The sequence below is a fragment of the Bubalus kerabau genome, chromosome 6 (genome assembly GCF_029407905.1).
Source record: "Bubalus kerabau isolate K-KA32 ecotype Philippines breed swamp buffalo chromosome 6, PCC_UOA_SB_1v2, whole genome shotgun sequence".
In the NCBI taxonomy this organism is placed as follows: domain Eukaryota; kingdom Metazoa; phylum Chordata; class Mammalia; order Artiodactyla; family Bovidae; genus Bubalus; species Bubalus kerabau.
In genome coordinates, this window is record NC_073629.1 from 116,244,546 (window position 1) to 116,260,181 (window position 15,636).

At 48.2% G+C, this 15,636-nt stretch overlaps 1 long non-coding RNA gene across 3 annotated transcripts; it reads right to left on the minus strand.

Moving 5' to 3' along the window:
- Nucleotides 1–369: 369 nt before the first annotated feature.
- LOC129655745 (uncharacterized) lies at nucleotides 370–15,359 on the minus strand. 3 transcript variants are annotated; one of them, XR_008716109.1, is made up of 6 exons: nucleotides 14,843–15,359; nucleotides 10,544–10,741; nucleotides 10,130–10,272; nucleotides 2,849–3,099; nucleotides 811–983; nucleotides 370–721 (listed from the first exon to the last, which is right to left on the minus strand). It is a non-coding gene; the product is annotated as an uncharacterized LOC129655745 (long non-coding RNA). The 3 variants fall into 3 exon arrangements; XR_008716107.1 differs by lacking the exon at nucleotides 811–983; XR_008716108.1 differs by lacking the exons at nucleotides 811–983; nucleotides 10,130–10,272 and having other exon boundaries at nucleotides 372–721.
- Between the last annotated feature and the right edge of the window lie 277 nt (nucleotides 15,360–15,636).

Below are 15,636 nucleotides of genomic sequence, written 5' to 3' on the forward strand. Positions count from 1 at the left end.
GAAATATAATTTATTTCTAACTGCCTGCTCATACGTGGGTCTCACATTGTGAAGTCGTGTCTCGGAGTGCTTTTCACCCTCATCCGTCCCCAAAAAAGCTACATAAGGGCCTTTGGCACGGAGACTCGCGCTTTCCTCTCTTAGCCGTTAGTCCGACGTGCCTCTTTGGACCACCCCCACCCCCCAGGGACTGCCCTCCGGAAGTGGTGGTTGGCGGGCCTTCAGGTGTGGGCTTGCCGAGAAGGGCGTGGCCTGCCCCTGCGCTGCGCAGCGGGGACGGCTCCTTCGTTGTTCAGGTTTCTAAATCAGGTCACCCATCAGTCAAGACCTCGGATTCCTTCCGGTTATGCAGATGAGAGAAGCGGGGAGGGGCGGGGATTGGTCACTCGGGGTAGATGCTCTTTGAATCCCGTCACTGCCAGGAAGTTGTTCCAGGACCCCAAGATGCTGTGACGTCCAAGAGACAAACATTGCCACTCAGGGTTTGCAGCCCTGTGTGTCTCAGCCACCTAAGACATCATTATCTCCAAACCACAGATTTTCTTCCCCTTAGAAAACAAACGCTGTCTTGAAATAGTTTTTTTTTTTTTTAATATGAATAAATTCCCTGTCTCATTTTGGGTATCTGCTGATTTTAAACAGAGCAAACCCTCTTTTCCAGTTTGGCTGTTGTGGTTTCGGTCCGAGTTGAAATTAGAGGATGTCTCATCAGCAGGGGATTCTGTAAAACAAGAAAGTCTGTTTTTAATCCGTGATTTTTTTTTTTTTTTTTTTTTGGCAGCCCGTGCTTTAGACGTATTTCTGTTTCACCTGTGTAGTAGGCACACTCCCCAAAGCCAGGCAGCCATGACCATGAACTTGAAAACCTCTCCTCACCGTGTTTCACTTAGGGTGTGGTTTTTTGTTGTTGTTGTTGACCGCATTTGGTTTGGGGGTTTTTGCCTCTTTGGTTAAAATGTCCTTATCTGAGGCCTTCATCCCATCTATCCAAAAAAAAAAAAGGCCTTCAGTGCCAAAGAGAGGGCAGGGTTGGGGCAGGTGTGCCCAGCAGAGACTCGCAGTGGTCCTGAAGGCTGTCCCCAGCCCCGGGACACCCAGCACCAGGCAGGTGCTGCCCGTGTGCAAGGTGAAGCAGGGTGCCTGTGTGAGTGAGGTGGGCTTGAGCCTTGTCTTCTGTTGGGTCTGACTGGCATCTGTCGAGAGGGACCTTCTGAGGGTCTCGGTCAAGGAATAGGGGAGAGCCTTGCCCATGCTCGAGCATTTAGGACTGATCCAGATTTCAGAGTCAGTGAGCATTCCGTGACCTTCATCTTGAGATGCAGATGAAAGAAAGGAACCAAATGAGATGCGGGAGGGCTGGGGGATCTTTGAAGTGCAGCACACCCCCTCAGCGCACGCACCCGCTGTTGGGCACAGTGGCCCCCAAATCAGACCACGCCCCCCATCTCCCTACTGCCAGGCGGCATCCACGCCAGCCCGGAAGCTAACATCTGAGCAGGTTCAGATACCCTTGTAAAATGGAGAGACTGCCCAACCCCTGGAGGCTCACACTCAGCACTGGCTCGTGGAAGTTACAGGGGTGTTGGGGGTGGACGAAGGACGTCCTGGGTCTCCCTGTCCCCCTGTCTCCCCTGGACGCCTGTGTTAGAAACCCTGAGGGCCTGGCTTTGTGCAGAGACTGGTGGGCAGCCCAGTGTACTCGGGGGTGCACCTGACCATGCGTTGAGCCACCTAGGGAAAAGGCACGTTTCTCTGGGAGGACAGACGCTGGAGCCCGGAGCTGGGGAGGCCACTGACACTGGCCACATGAGCACGTCACACCCCTCCCAGGCCCACCCCAGGGTCCTGGCCCCTTCCTCTCCAGGACTACTACAGGCGTGCTGATGGACTCGAGTGGCTAGGCAGAGGGTACCCTTAGAAACTGCTTTATGGCCGTTCATGCGTCTTGGTCTTAGAAATAACGCCTGCTCCAAACGTTGAAAAGCAGCACAGTTTCTCTCCTCCAACCAGGTTTTTGCGTCTAAAATACAGCAAATTCTTGAGGCTCCTGCCCTCGTCCTGGCTTAGCACACAAATACTGGTGATGCTGTGCACCCTGGATCAAAGGCGTGCGGGCCTGCGGCCCTGGGAGGGCTGGTATTTGGCCATGCCAGACACTGGCACCACCACGTGGGTCCCAGGGAGCGGCTTCCTGCCCCAGACAGACCCCTGCTCTCCTGTTCCTGACTTGGAACCAGGTTCCCATCTTGCAGCTGGGTGTGTTACCGAGAGGGAAGCCTGAGCAGGTCAGAGGTGATGACCGAGAGGCATTCTGGGGAGGTCACAGGGAAGGCCTGGATGCGGCGCATTCTAGCGCATTTCTCTCTTTCTGTAAATAGCCGTGTATAGAAGATGGAAGAGTAGCCTGGGGTTTATCCAGAGATGAGTTTGGTTTTTTTTGTTTTTTCTTTCGGTTGTTTTTATATTACCTCATTCAGCAAGTTTATGTTTCACAATGACTCAATGATGCTTTATTTATATTGTTTGTACTGTAATTAAAACCATTGACAGACATTTCACTTTGCTTGTTATTTCATATGAGCTTGTTTTGATTAAATATGCCAGTTTGTATTTTCCTGCCTTGGGATTTTTTTGTGTCAGCTGTACAGTATTCTAAGGGGAAAAAAAAAAGAAAAAAGAAAAATGTGTAAAGTAATGGAGAGAGGTGGCTATAGCGTAGAGGCCTCTTTCTAATAAAGAAATGGAAATATGTCTACCTTGCTTCTTTGGAGGTTTTCCTTGGGTTTTGGGGGTGGGGCAGGGGCGGAGGGGGAGGGTTTATTTGTCATGATTAATTGGACTCACTTACCAAAGGGATTCTCTTAGGGTCAGACAGCCTCTTGCATGAGGAAACTGGCCCAGGGGCTGTAGTCATGGCAAGAGATAAAAAACAAGGAGCAGCTCTTCTGACTTTTTTTATTTACGAGAAACTCCAAGAGGCCGTGGTTCCTCCAGCCAGGAATCGGCAGGGCCCGGAAGCTCTGAAGCATCATACGTTTTGGATGTTATCTTTGCACTGGACTGTGCTGAGCTAGATGTGTGATAAGGCGTCCGCAGTGGCTAGGAAACAAACCCATTCCAGCATGATGCTATTATTAATATTAAATGTTTGCCAAAATTTTGGTGCTATCTTTAATAAAGATGTTTGTCTCTAGCATCCAAAAAATAAATTAAAAAAAAATTTTTTTCTCATGCACAATACATCCTATCTTTACGGCCCAAATCAGAAAAGCATAAAGAAGGTTAACACTCACCCCAAATGCCACCACCCGAACATCACCCCTGTTAGCAAGTTGAGCACCTTCCAGATGTTTCTACAGACAGAAGGATGGCTTCTCCCCTGCCCCCCTCCCAAGCCTTCCATGTCAGTAAAGACAGAGCCACACGATCGCAGGACATGCTAGTGTTAAGTTCTGTTGAGATTTCCCCATGGCATGGGGAGCCTACATCACCACAAAATGTCTTACAAATTTTGCAACAGAAGGGGACGCCATCCTCGGGGGCTCAGCATGCCACCTGGCCACCCAGTCACGTGACCCCCAGCAGGCCAAATTCAAACAATAAAAAGCTGAAGGACAAAGAAAAGTGATTTCAGGAGGAGTCAGTCCATTCACATGTATCAGTTCAGTTCAGTCACTCACTTGTGTCCAACTGTTTGTGACCCCATGAACTGCAGCATGCCAGGCCTCCCTGTCCATCACCAACTCACGGAGTCTACCCAAACCCATGTCCATTGAGTCGGTGATGCCATCCTCTGTCATCCCCTTCTCCTCCTGCCCTCAATCTTTCCCAGCATCAGGGTCTTTTCCAGTGAGTCAGCTCTTCACATCAGGTGGCCAAAGGATTGGAGTTTCAGCTTCAACATCAGTCCTTCCAGTGAATATTCAGGACTGATTTCCTTCAGGATGGACTGATCTGATCTCTCCGAAGTCCAAGGGACTCTCAAGTCTTCTCCAACACCACAGTTCCAAAGGATCAATTCTTCGGCGCTCAGCTTTCTTCACAGTCCAACTCTCACATCCATACATGACCACTGGAAAAACCATAGCCTTGACTAGACGGACCTTTGTTGCCAAAGTAATGTTTCATGCATACTGGTTATCTATTTGACAAGAGATTTTACAAAACCGTGGCTTAAATAAGGGAAGACACCTGGAGGAGGAAGGCAGACCAGGGCCACCTGGACCATACCAGAAGGCCACCTAGGCCTGGCCAGCTGGTCAACCACCGTTTGTGGGTGCTCGTCTCTTCCCGACTCCCACTGAAGGCTATTCCATGTCCAGCGCCTGCCTTCCAGGAGGGGAGAAGGGAAGGGGCAGCCTAATTGGCCCTTCTTTTTTTTTTTTTTTTGGCCCTTCTAATTCAGCGTCCTTGGATCCCCACCTGTGGCCACTGACACAGCACAGGCCTGACAGCGTAGGGTCATTCAGGGCTGCAAGGGGGGCTCGGTAGGGCCGGGTCTGGTGATAAGGAAGGGGGAACAGCTGTTGAGTGAGCAGCCCTGGGTCTCTGCCCCTCCACCCTTAGGTTCCCCAACATCCAAACACACCCATCTGTCAACACCCACAACCCTCCCCAGGGAGCTGTCCAGGGGGCAAGTTGGCCCGGGCTCTGTGTCGCTCCGCGGTTCCTGGTCCATCCTGGTCTGCCACTTCCTGACGGCTCCCACCTTCCCTCCGGTGCTCTTGCATCAACCTCAGAGCATCCCTTCTCCCCCCTGAAAGGTCACAGCTGCTCCAGCCCCAGGGGTTAGGCTGAGGGTTAGGAATCCCTCACCTTGCCAGCCCAAGGAACGTTCTGCCAGGTCAGTAAGGTGACAAAATCGAGACTGAGCGCCTAGAATTTACAGCCACATTTTTTTTTTAAGCGAACGCATACAGTGCTAGCCAGCCTGCAATGGAGCTGTCCCCAACACACTATTGATGGAGACCAGGTACAACAGCGTTTCTGCACAGCGACATGGAATTGTGTGCAGAGGCTCTGCAAACCTCTCCTCTGGCCCAGGAATCCAGGGCCCAGACAAGCCTTCATCACAGTGGGAGCTCCATAAATATGTGTTAATTACACGACCAAATTCAATGTCTAGGAATCTGGCCAAGGAGTAATGTGATGAATTAGACGTTTCTGTGAAAGATGTTCATGGCTACAGTTTTTGTAATGACAAAATATGGGGAATAAACAGAAAGTGTAACAGTAGGGGGACAGTTACGTTTTTATTGAAGTATAGTTGATTTATAATATTATGTTGGTTTCAAGTATACAGCAAAGTGATTCAGGTATATATATATATATATATATATATGAAGATAAGTCATCTCAGATTGTTTATCGCCTGGGGAAATGATACAATATACATTCAAAAATTAGGAAACAGTGAATTTAAGACTAATCTATTAAATAAAGACATTCTTTTTTACTGTTGTTTCTTTTAAGAGACTTTTTCAATGTAAATAAAGACATTCTTATATCCAGAAAAAAATATCCAAAATGTTAGCAATGGCATCTCTCTATGAGGAGTTCTGAGTGGTTTCTATTTTCTTCTTTATACTGTCCACCTGTTCCCCATAAGTAAGCATTTTTTTAAAGTTATTTTGAGATACATTTTAAAGCTCATGGTTTGCCACTGACTTTGAAGAAAATAGTTAGGTTTTTTAAATTAATGTATTTTTTACTCATACTAAGACCCTTGAGAGTCCCTTGGACAGTAAGGAGATCAAGCCAGTCCATCCTAAAGGAAATCAACCCTGAATATTCATTGGAAGGACTGATGCTGAAGCTGAAGCTCCAGTACTTTAGCCACCTGATGCGAAAAGCTGACTCATTGGGAAAGACCCTGATGCTGGGAAAGATTGAAGGCTGGAGGAGAAGGGGACAGAGGATGAGATGGTTGGATGGCATCACCGACTCAATGGACATGAATGTGAGCGAACTCTGGGAGATAGTGGAGGACAGAATAAGCCTGGAGTGCGGCAGTCCACGGGGTCACAAAGAGTTAGACACGACTTAGCGACTGAACAACAAAACTGGTGAAACGATTCCTTAGCCGATTAATAAAGTACAGAAACAAGTTGATTAAAAATTAGGAAGCTTCCAGGCTGGGAGCAAACTGTGAGATCGAGAATCTGAAGGGACAAAGTTCAAACAGACCCCTCGCCACAGTCTTGGGCACAGAGCTGGGAACCATCAAGAAGGCCAGGCTCACCAGAGCCTCCCCGCCTCCTCCCCTCCCACGGGTCTCCAGTGTTTCCCCTCCCTCCGTCCCTGCCTGCCAGTCCCCTCCCAGCAGACCACGGCTCCTCTCCTGCCCACTGGAGACCCCTTCAAACCCTCCTCCCCACGACCAACTGTCCTCCTAGGGACCTGACCTCACCACCCCGCTGCTCGAAACTTCAAGTTCCCACAGGGAAGCCCTCCATCCTAACGGGGACCCCTGCGGGGTTGCCTGCTCTGCCCCCCTCCTCTCTCACCCCTGCCTCTTGCCCCGGGGCCCCTCACCCTTCTGGACCTCTGTGCATCTTTTCTCTTCCCTGGGAAGACCACCCCACCCCGCTGCCCGCCAGCTCCTCATCTTTGGGGTCTCCCACGAACTGCCCCTTCCGCAAGGAGTTCTCCCCCACCCTGAGGGCCCCCTCCGCCCAGCCCCCGCTCTCACGTTAGGCTCCCCTTGACCATCACAGGGCACCCCCTTGTGTTCGCCCACTCCTGTGGCTCACTTGGGATCTGCGACTCCACATTGGTCTGGTGGCCCCTAGACTGCCTGGGCGCCGCTCAAATAGCCCCTGAACGAGGGCACAGGAGGCAGAGACAGCCCTGCCCAGGGATCTGGGGTGCAGACGGCCCACCCAGTGGTACCGGTGGCACCATTTTCTCTTTTTCTTCTAATGTTTATTGATTTATATTGAAGTATAGTTGATTTACAATATGTGTCAGTTTCCCGTGTACAGCAAAGCGATGCATATATGCCGTGCGTGTGCTCAGTCGTGTCTGACTCTGCGACCCCACAGACTGCAGCCCACCAGGCTCCTCTGTCCATGGGATTCTCCAGGCAAGAATACTGGACTGGGGTGCCATGCCTGTCTCCAGGGGATCTTCCCGATACAGGGATCGAACCCAGGTCTCCTGCGTTGCAGGCAGATTCTTTACTGTCTGAGCCACCAGGGAAGCCCGTATATATCCTATATATAGCCTATAATATATCTATCTATATACTTTTTGATTCTTTTCCACTATAGGTTATTTTAAGATATTGAATGTAGTTCCCTGCGCTGCAGAGTAGATCCTTATTGATTATTTTGTGCAAACTGGTATGCACCTGCTAATCCCATATTTCCAGTTCACCCCCATACACACACCATTTTCTTAGGTGGTTCTGCTGTTGAGAAAACTGCACCTCATGTCACTGTGAAGGGGCTGAAGGGGAAAGGGTTGTAGGGAGGCCCCCAGCTCAGCATCTACCCCCTTCCGCAGGCAGTCGGGTCTCCCCACTGTCCCCAGCCACCGCGGCAGGACCTCAGCCCTGTCCCCAGCCCCAGGCCAGCATCCAGTCGGGCTCCCCGAGCCCCCACCCGCAGGCCCCAGCTCTGTGGAGCAGGGATGAGCCGGCAGCCCCCCTGGCCCCAGCACGCTCGCACAGCCGCTAAGCCACGATTTATCACCAGCGAGTCCAGTGAGGAGCCTAATTGGCCCATAAATGTGGTCCGATAACCGCACCTGACACCCAAAGACACTGCAAGCAATTAGCACTTATTTATTTGCACGTGGTATTGACCACACTGGGCTCCCGCCTCCAGGTCTGCCTGCGCTCCAGGCTGGAGGGACAGGACAGGTTCACTACACTGCAGAGGGCACAGTACGCACATGTGCACACACACACCGTACAACTCCACTACACACATCACTACACACATACGCCACACAACTCCACTCCACACATGCACCATGACACACACACACCACACAACTCCACTACACACACACCACACAACTCCACTCCACACACACCAGTACACACATACACCACACAACCCCACTACACACACACCACACAACTCCACTCCACACACACCACACAACTCCACTCCACACACACCACGACACACATACACTACACACTTACCTAACACTATGCACATACTACACACAGACTACACAAAACCACACACACACTACATACCACATACACCACACACACAGTACATACATTACACACCACACACAAACCATACACTACATACCATACACCACATATACACACACCACATACACAAACACCACATATCATATCACACACACACCACACACATCACACACAAACTCCACATCTCACAAATACAGCACACAGACCAGACACACTACACATATGCCACATGTACTACACCCACACACACATCATACACTACACACCGCATATCACATACACACTTTACACGCATATCACATATACATACACACCACACACACTAACACACCACACACACTAACACACCACACAGAAACCATACACTACATACCATACACATCACACACACCGCACACACACACCACACACACACACCACACACAGTACACATCACACACGCACCACACATGCTACACTCATTGACACACCACACACACACTACACATCAGCCACACCCCACACACATGTACATCACACACTCAAGTATCACGTGCGTCCCTACACTGCTCCTGGCTGAGGATCCAGTGCCTTTTAAACACAGGGCAGTTGGTCACATCAACCCATCCCATTCACTTTGGCTGTACCAAACCACACTCAGGAAAATGAGCACAAAGCGCTGGCCTGGATGCCAAGTTCTTGGAGGGCTGGGATGCAGCTTCTCGTATCACCCGAGCTGTTTGGTGTGAACACGGAATATTGCCCTTTAGCAACAACACGGCAAGCTCATTGCCAAAGCAGTATTGGGTTCAGACATGGGCTGCGCACCCAGAGAGCCTGGGCTTTCTAGACCCTCTGGTCAGCGAGTCCAGGCTCCTTACTGCTCACTGCAAGACAGTCCATTGAAGGAGAGATGAGTTCTTGGGGCAAAGAAAGTGACTTTCTTCAGAAAGCCGTTACACTGGGACGATGGTGGACTCATGTTCCAAAGAGCCATCTTGCCTGAGTTAGAATTCGTCTCCCTTAATATTATTAATGAAAGGGGAGGCAGTGAAATCAGACGCTGTCTGGTGCCCTCAGCCTCCGCGGGGCATGTGTTCATTTCTTCCTCCCTGCCGCCATTCACAGGTGGGCTTGGTCAGGCTGTTTCCTGTGAGCTAAACCATGGCATTTCAGCTTAATGACCATTACCTGGGGGCACGGTTCCCAGAGATGGGTCCGTATGTGTAAGTTAAGCTTCTAGGCAACATCCCTACAGTGATGAACTTGTAACGGAGGGAATTTCCTGGGGGTCTAGTGGTCACGACTCGGAGCTTTCACTGCTTGCGCCTGGGTTCAGCCCCTGCTCTGGGCACTAAGATCGCTAAAGTTCAGTGGTGTGGCCAGAAATAAAAAACCTTGTCATAGAATGCAAAGTTTCTTTCCTATTACTCTCTGAGTGTTCCTCTGTAAAATGGGTATAATGGTAATATATTGGAGGGCTGTGAGGTTAAATAAGTTAATACATGGAAAGTACTTAGAAGAGTGCTTAATGAGCATACAGTATTAAAAAATCACACCAGCATTATTATCACAGAAAAACTGAAACACCAAAGTAAGCAACACCAGGGACTTCCCTGGTCGTCCAATGGTTAAGAATCTGCCTTGCAGTGCAAGGGGCACCAATTTGATCCCTGGTCAGGACACTGGGTCCCACATGTCCCAGCTAGGACCTAGCATAGCCAAATTAATGAATTAGCTTTTTAAAAAAGTAAGCAATGCCACACAAAATATTAAAAATCCCCCCTAATCTATATGTAAGCAATAAACATCTTGCAGAGATAGGGATTTGTTTATAATGCAGAGTTAGAGTTTGCAAAAAAAAAGCCAATTATCGAACAGTGTGCATACCATGGATTCTCTATTTTGGCTGGAAAAAAATACACACATACATATACACACATGAACATATTGGAGAAAGGAATGGCAACCCACTCCAGTATTCTTGCCTGGAGAATCCCATGGACAGAGGAGCCTGGCGGCCTATAGTCCGTGGGGTCACACAGAGATGGACACAACTGAATCGACTCAGCACAGCACAGCACATGTATATATGCATAGAAACACTCCAGAAGATCCTGCAGCCAATATTAACAGGGGTTCTCTCTCAGATTATTCACGATTTTAACTTTTCTCTGCGTATTCAGATTTTCTGATTCATCTGAACGTTTATTACTACTGTATTTTTAAAATAAAGAAAGTGAAATAACAACTACCAACACCAGAGATGGGAACTCTTAGAATTTGAATGTGTGTCTTCCCAGGCTTCTAAAAATTACAGGTGTACTTTTCATTAAAAAAGAAAACAAGATTTATTTATTTACTTATTAAAAAAAAAGATGGTCACACCTTGTGGCATGTGGAATCTTAGTCCCCCGACGATGAAATCCACACTGTCTGCACTGGAAGGTGAAGTCTGACCGCTGGACAGCTGGGGAAGGCCCAGGTATATTTTTCTTTTAAAAATATGTCTAATACCTTCAAACGGTTGACAGCCTACTTTCCCTTTAGATATTTGCTTTGAAAATTTTCAAATCTACGGAAAAGCTGAAGAAGAGAATATTCCAGTGAACATTCAGAGATGCCTCATTTGTATTCACCAATTGTTAACATTTTAACCCATTGATTTCTGTATAGATGATAGATGATTAGATAGATGATAGATATTAGATACATAGATAATAGACAGTGTACACACACACACATGATGCTGAACCATTTGAAAGTAAATTACCAACATCGTGATTTTTTCACCCTTAAATAAATAAGCACAAGGACTTTCTCTGTCGTAACTACAAGACCATTATCACTCCCAAGATGGTTACCATTGATATGATATAATATGCAGTCCATATTCAAATCTCCTCAATTGTCCCAATAATGTCTTTTATAGCTGATTTTCCTCTCATCCAAGATTCAATCAATAATCATACGGAGTCCTTAATTGTCATGAGAACCTACTTCTTTAAACTTAAATGAGCATGAACAACTTTTCATGTTAAAAAAAACTCACATGATCTAATCACTCACTGAGGAATGAGGCTCCCTGGTTCCCAGCACCACTGATATAGCACTAACATTTATTTTTTTTCCAATTTGAAAGGCAAAAAGTACAATCTCTTAGTCTGTCTGCATTTTAACAGTATTGGGGTTGACATTTCTTATGCTTAATAACAAATTGTATTTTGTTGCTGTTTACCCTAGCATATGGGCTTCCCTGGTGGCTCAGTGGATGGTAAAGAATCCGCCTGCCAATGAAAGAGATACAAGTTTGATTCCTGGGTTGGGAAGATCCCCTGGAGAAGGAAATGGCAACTCGCTCCAGTATTCTTGCCTGGAGAATCCCAAGGACACAGGAGCCTGGCGGGCTCCACTCCATGGGGTCACAAAGAGTCAGACACGACTCAGTGACTGAACAACAGCACACTCTTGCGTATACTTTACTCACTCTTCTGGCACATTTACCTTTTCCTTAGCGATGTGCGAGCTTAGAGGACATTAGCCCTTTACATGGCATGTTGACAATGTTTTCTCACTGTTTCTTTTCCACTTTTATCATTTACTTAATGTACAGAATTTTAACACTTATATCTTAACTCAGTCTTTACTTTTATGGTTCTCACCCTTAGTGTGATGCATAGAAAATCCTTCCTCACCCCAGTTGTGCAAAACTCAATTTCTCTTGTGGTACACTTCTATCATTTAATAGTATTTTATTACATTTAAGCTTTTCATTCATCTTCCATTAACCGTACCAATTCCATGTATAAAACAATAGGATGGAAGATTTTTTAATATATGACACCTAAATTATGGAATAGCCATATAATAGAATAATTCTCCAGGCAAGAATACTGGAGTGGGTTGCCATTTCCTTCTCCAAATAGAATAATAGTAGCCATTAAAAAGAAAAAAGCAGACGTATAGTCTGTGACCCGAGACCCTGGTGACTCAGAGGGTAAAGAATCTGCCTGCAATGCAGGAGACCTGGGTTCAATCCCTGGCTTGTGAAGATCCCCTTGGAGAAGGAAATGGCAACCCACTTCAGTATTCTTCTCTAGAGAATCCCATGGACAGAGAAGCCTGGCAGGCTACAGTTCATTGGGTTGCAAAGAGTTGAACACGACTGAGCAGCTGACACTTTCACTTCATATGCAGTGAAGTGAGAAGGTGACTATCATATACTGTTAATAAGAAGTCAAGATGCAGGACTTCCCTGGTGTCCAGTGGTTAAGAATCCTCATGCCAATGCAGAGAACACGGGTTCGATCCCTGGTCCAGGAAGATTCCAGGACATGCCGCAGGGCCAGTAAGCCCATGTGCCACAACTACCAAAGCCCTGGCACCCTAGAGCCCATGCCCCCCCAACAAGAAAAGCCCGTGCACTGCAACTAGAGAGAGCCCGCACGCAGCAAAGAAGACCCGAGGTGGCCAAAAATAAATAAATCAAATAAATTTTTGAAAGTCAGATTGCAGAGCAGTGCATAGACATGTAGCACACGACCCCCAAACCAAAGGTCTTGCTTGTACATGTGTGTGTGTACACACATGCACACACCCCCACCATACTCTGTGGCCCCTCCTGGTCTGCTCTGCTGGCTGCTCCTCCTCCTTTTTAGATTCCCAAATGCCAGATGTCTCAGGACTTGATCTTTGACATACTGTCTTCTTTATCACAATCTCATCAGGGCCCAGGCTTTCAATATTTGCCCTTGACTTCCAAATTTATATTTCTTACTTTGTTTCTACCCTGAGTTCTAGACTCTTATATCCATGGCTGAGTAAGTATTTGGATGTTGTACAGTTATGATTGCTTTAGGTTATAGATAATGGAATACTCAAGTAACAGAGGCTTAAGCATGATAGATATTTAATTGCATCACATAACCAAGTATTTAGAAGCAGATAGTCCAGGCTTTGTGCTGTGGCTCAGCGGTATTTTGGTTTGTTTTTTTAATGCAGTTTCTTGTCAGGCCCGGACCCCACGGTAACAGTGGCAAACCAGCTCAGCCCTGAGGCTGGGGCCTCTGCCCACCACCCCAGCCACCTAGTCAGCTCAGTTCAGTTCAGTTCAGTCGCTCAATCGTGTCTGACTCTTTGCGATCCCATGGACTGCTGCATGCCAGGCTTCCCTGTCCATCACCAACTCCTGGTGTTTACCCAAACTCATGTCCATTGAGTCAGTGACGCCATCCAACCATCTCATTCTCTGTCGTCCTCTTCTCCTCCCGCCTTCAATCTTTCCCAGCATCAGGGTCTTTTCCAAGGAGTCAGTTCTTCACTGAGTCCAAACAAAAACCACCGAGAGGCACTGTCTGCCCCTACCGGGGTGGGGTGGAGTGAGAACGGGGGTGCCCAGCCAGCCTGCACCTGGTCTCCTGGTGAGACCTCAGGAGAGAGCAGCCTGGAGTGGGCACAGATGGGCACTTGAGTCCAGAAGACAGCTGTGCCAGCCACACAAAACCCACAAATGATAAATACTGGAGAGGGTGTGGAGAAAAGGGAACCCTCTTGTACTCTTGGTGGGAATGTAAATTGATACAGCCACTATGCAAAATAGTCTGGAGTTTCCTTGAAGTGAAGTGAAGTGAAAGTTGCTCAGTTGTGTCTGACTCTTTGCAGCCCCATGGACTATATATAGTCCATGTAATTCTCCAGGCTAGAACACCTTTCCCTGCTCCAGGGGTTCTTCGCAACCCAGGGATCAAACCCAGGTCTTCCACATTGCAGGCAGATTCTTTACCAGCTGAGCTACCAGGGAAGCCCTGGAGGTTCCTCAAGAAACTCAAAATAGGGACTTCCCTGGTGGTTCAGAGGTTAAGAATCCACCTTTCAGTGCAGGGAATGTAGTTTCGATCCCTTGTCGGAAAGATCCCACATGCCTTGGGGCAGCTAAGTTTGAGTGCTCTAACTAGAGAGACTGTGTGGCAACGAAAGATCCTGCATGATGCAACTAAGACCAGGCACAGCCAAATAAATAAAAAGAGAGAGAGAGACCTAAACAGAGCTACCACATGACCCAGCAATCCCACTCCTGGGCGTATGTATACCCAGGGAAAACCATAGTTCAAAAAGACACATGCACGCCAGTGTTCACCGCAGCGCTGTTTACAGTAGCCGGGGCATGGCAGACGCACGAGACGGTGGAGTAGAAGGACATGCACTCCTCTTCTCCTGCGAGAACGCCAAGATTACAACTCGCTGCTGAACAGCCGTCGACAGGAGAATGTTGGATCCCACTAAAAGAAGATACCCCACATCCAAGGGCAAAGGAGAAGCCCCAGCCTGACAGCAGGAGGGACGAAACTGCATTTAGGATCAATCCCATACCCGCCAGAAATGCTCAGAGGGCTCAAACAAAACCCTGGGCACGCCAGGAGACCCCACAGAGACTGAGCCAGACCTGATTGAGTGTTTGAGTGTCCCCTGCGGAGGCTCAGGTCAGCAGTGGACTGCCACAGAGGCAGAGGCTCTGGGTGCAGCAGACCTGGATACGGCATAAGCCCTCTTGGAGGAGGTCACCATTAACCCCACCATAGAGCTGCCGGAACTTACACAGGACTGGGGAAACAGACTCTGGGAGGGCACAGACAGACCCTATGCACCAGGACCCGGGAGAAAGGAGCAGAGACCCCACAAGATACTGACCCAGACTTGCCGTGAGTGTCCAGGAGTCTCTAGAGGAGGCGGGGTCGGCGGTTGCCTGCTGCAGGGTCAGGGGCACTGACTGACTATGGCAGTGTGTGCACGGGACCTTTTGACAGAGTCGCCATTATCTTCATTACCTCCACCATAGTTTGGTCTCAGATCAAACAACAGGGAGGAAACACGGCCCCTCCCATCGACAGAAAATTGGATTAAAGATTTACTGAGCATGGCCCCGCCCATCAGAACAAGACCCAGTTTTCCTCACAGTCAGTCTCTCCCATCAGGAAGTTTCCATAAGCCTCTTATCATTATCCCTCAGAAGGAAGACAGAATGAAAACCACCATCACAGAAAACTAACCAAGCTGATCACATGGACCACAGCCTTTTCTAACTCAGTGAAACTAAGCCATGCCCTGTGGAGCCACCCAAGACAGACGGGTCATGGTGGAGAGTTCTGACAAAACGTGGTCCACTGGAGAAGGGAATGGCAAACCACTTCAGTATTCTTGCCTTGAGAACCCCATGAACAGTATGAAAAGGCAAAAAGATTATGACACTGAAAGAGGAACTCCCCAGGTCAGTAGGTGCCCAAAATGCTACTGGAGATCAGTGGAGAAATAACTCCAGATAGAATGAAGAGACGGACCCAAAGCAAAAACAATGCCCAGTTGTGGATGTGACTGGTGATGGAAGTAAAGTCTGATGCTGTGAAGAACAATATTGCTTAGGAACCTGAATGTTAGGTCCATGAATCAAGGCAAATTGGAAGTGGTCAAACAGATGGCAAGAGCAA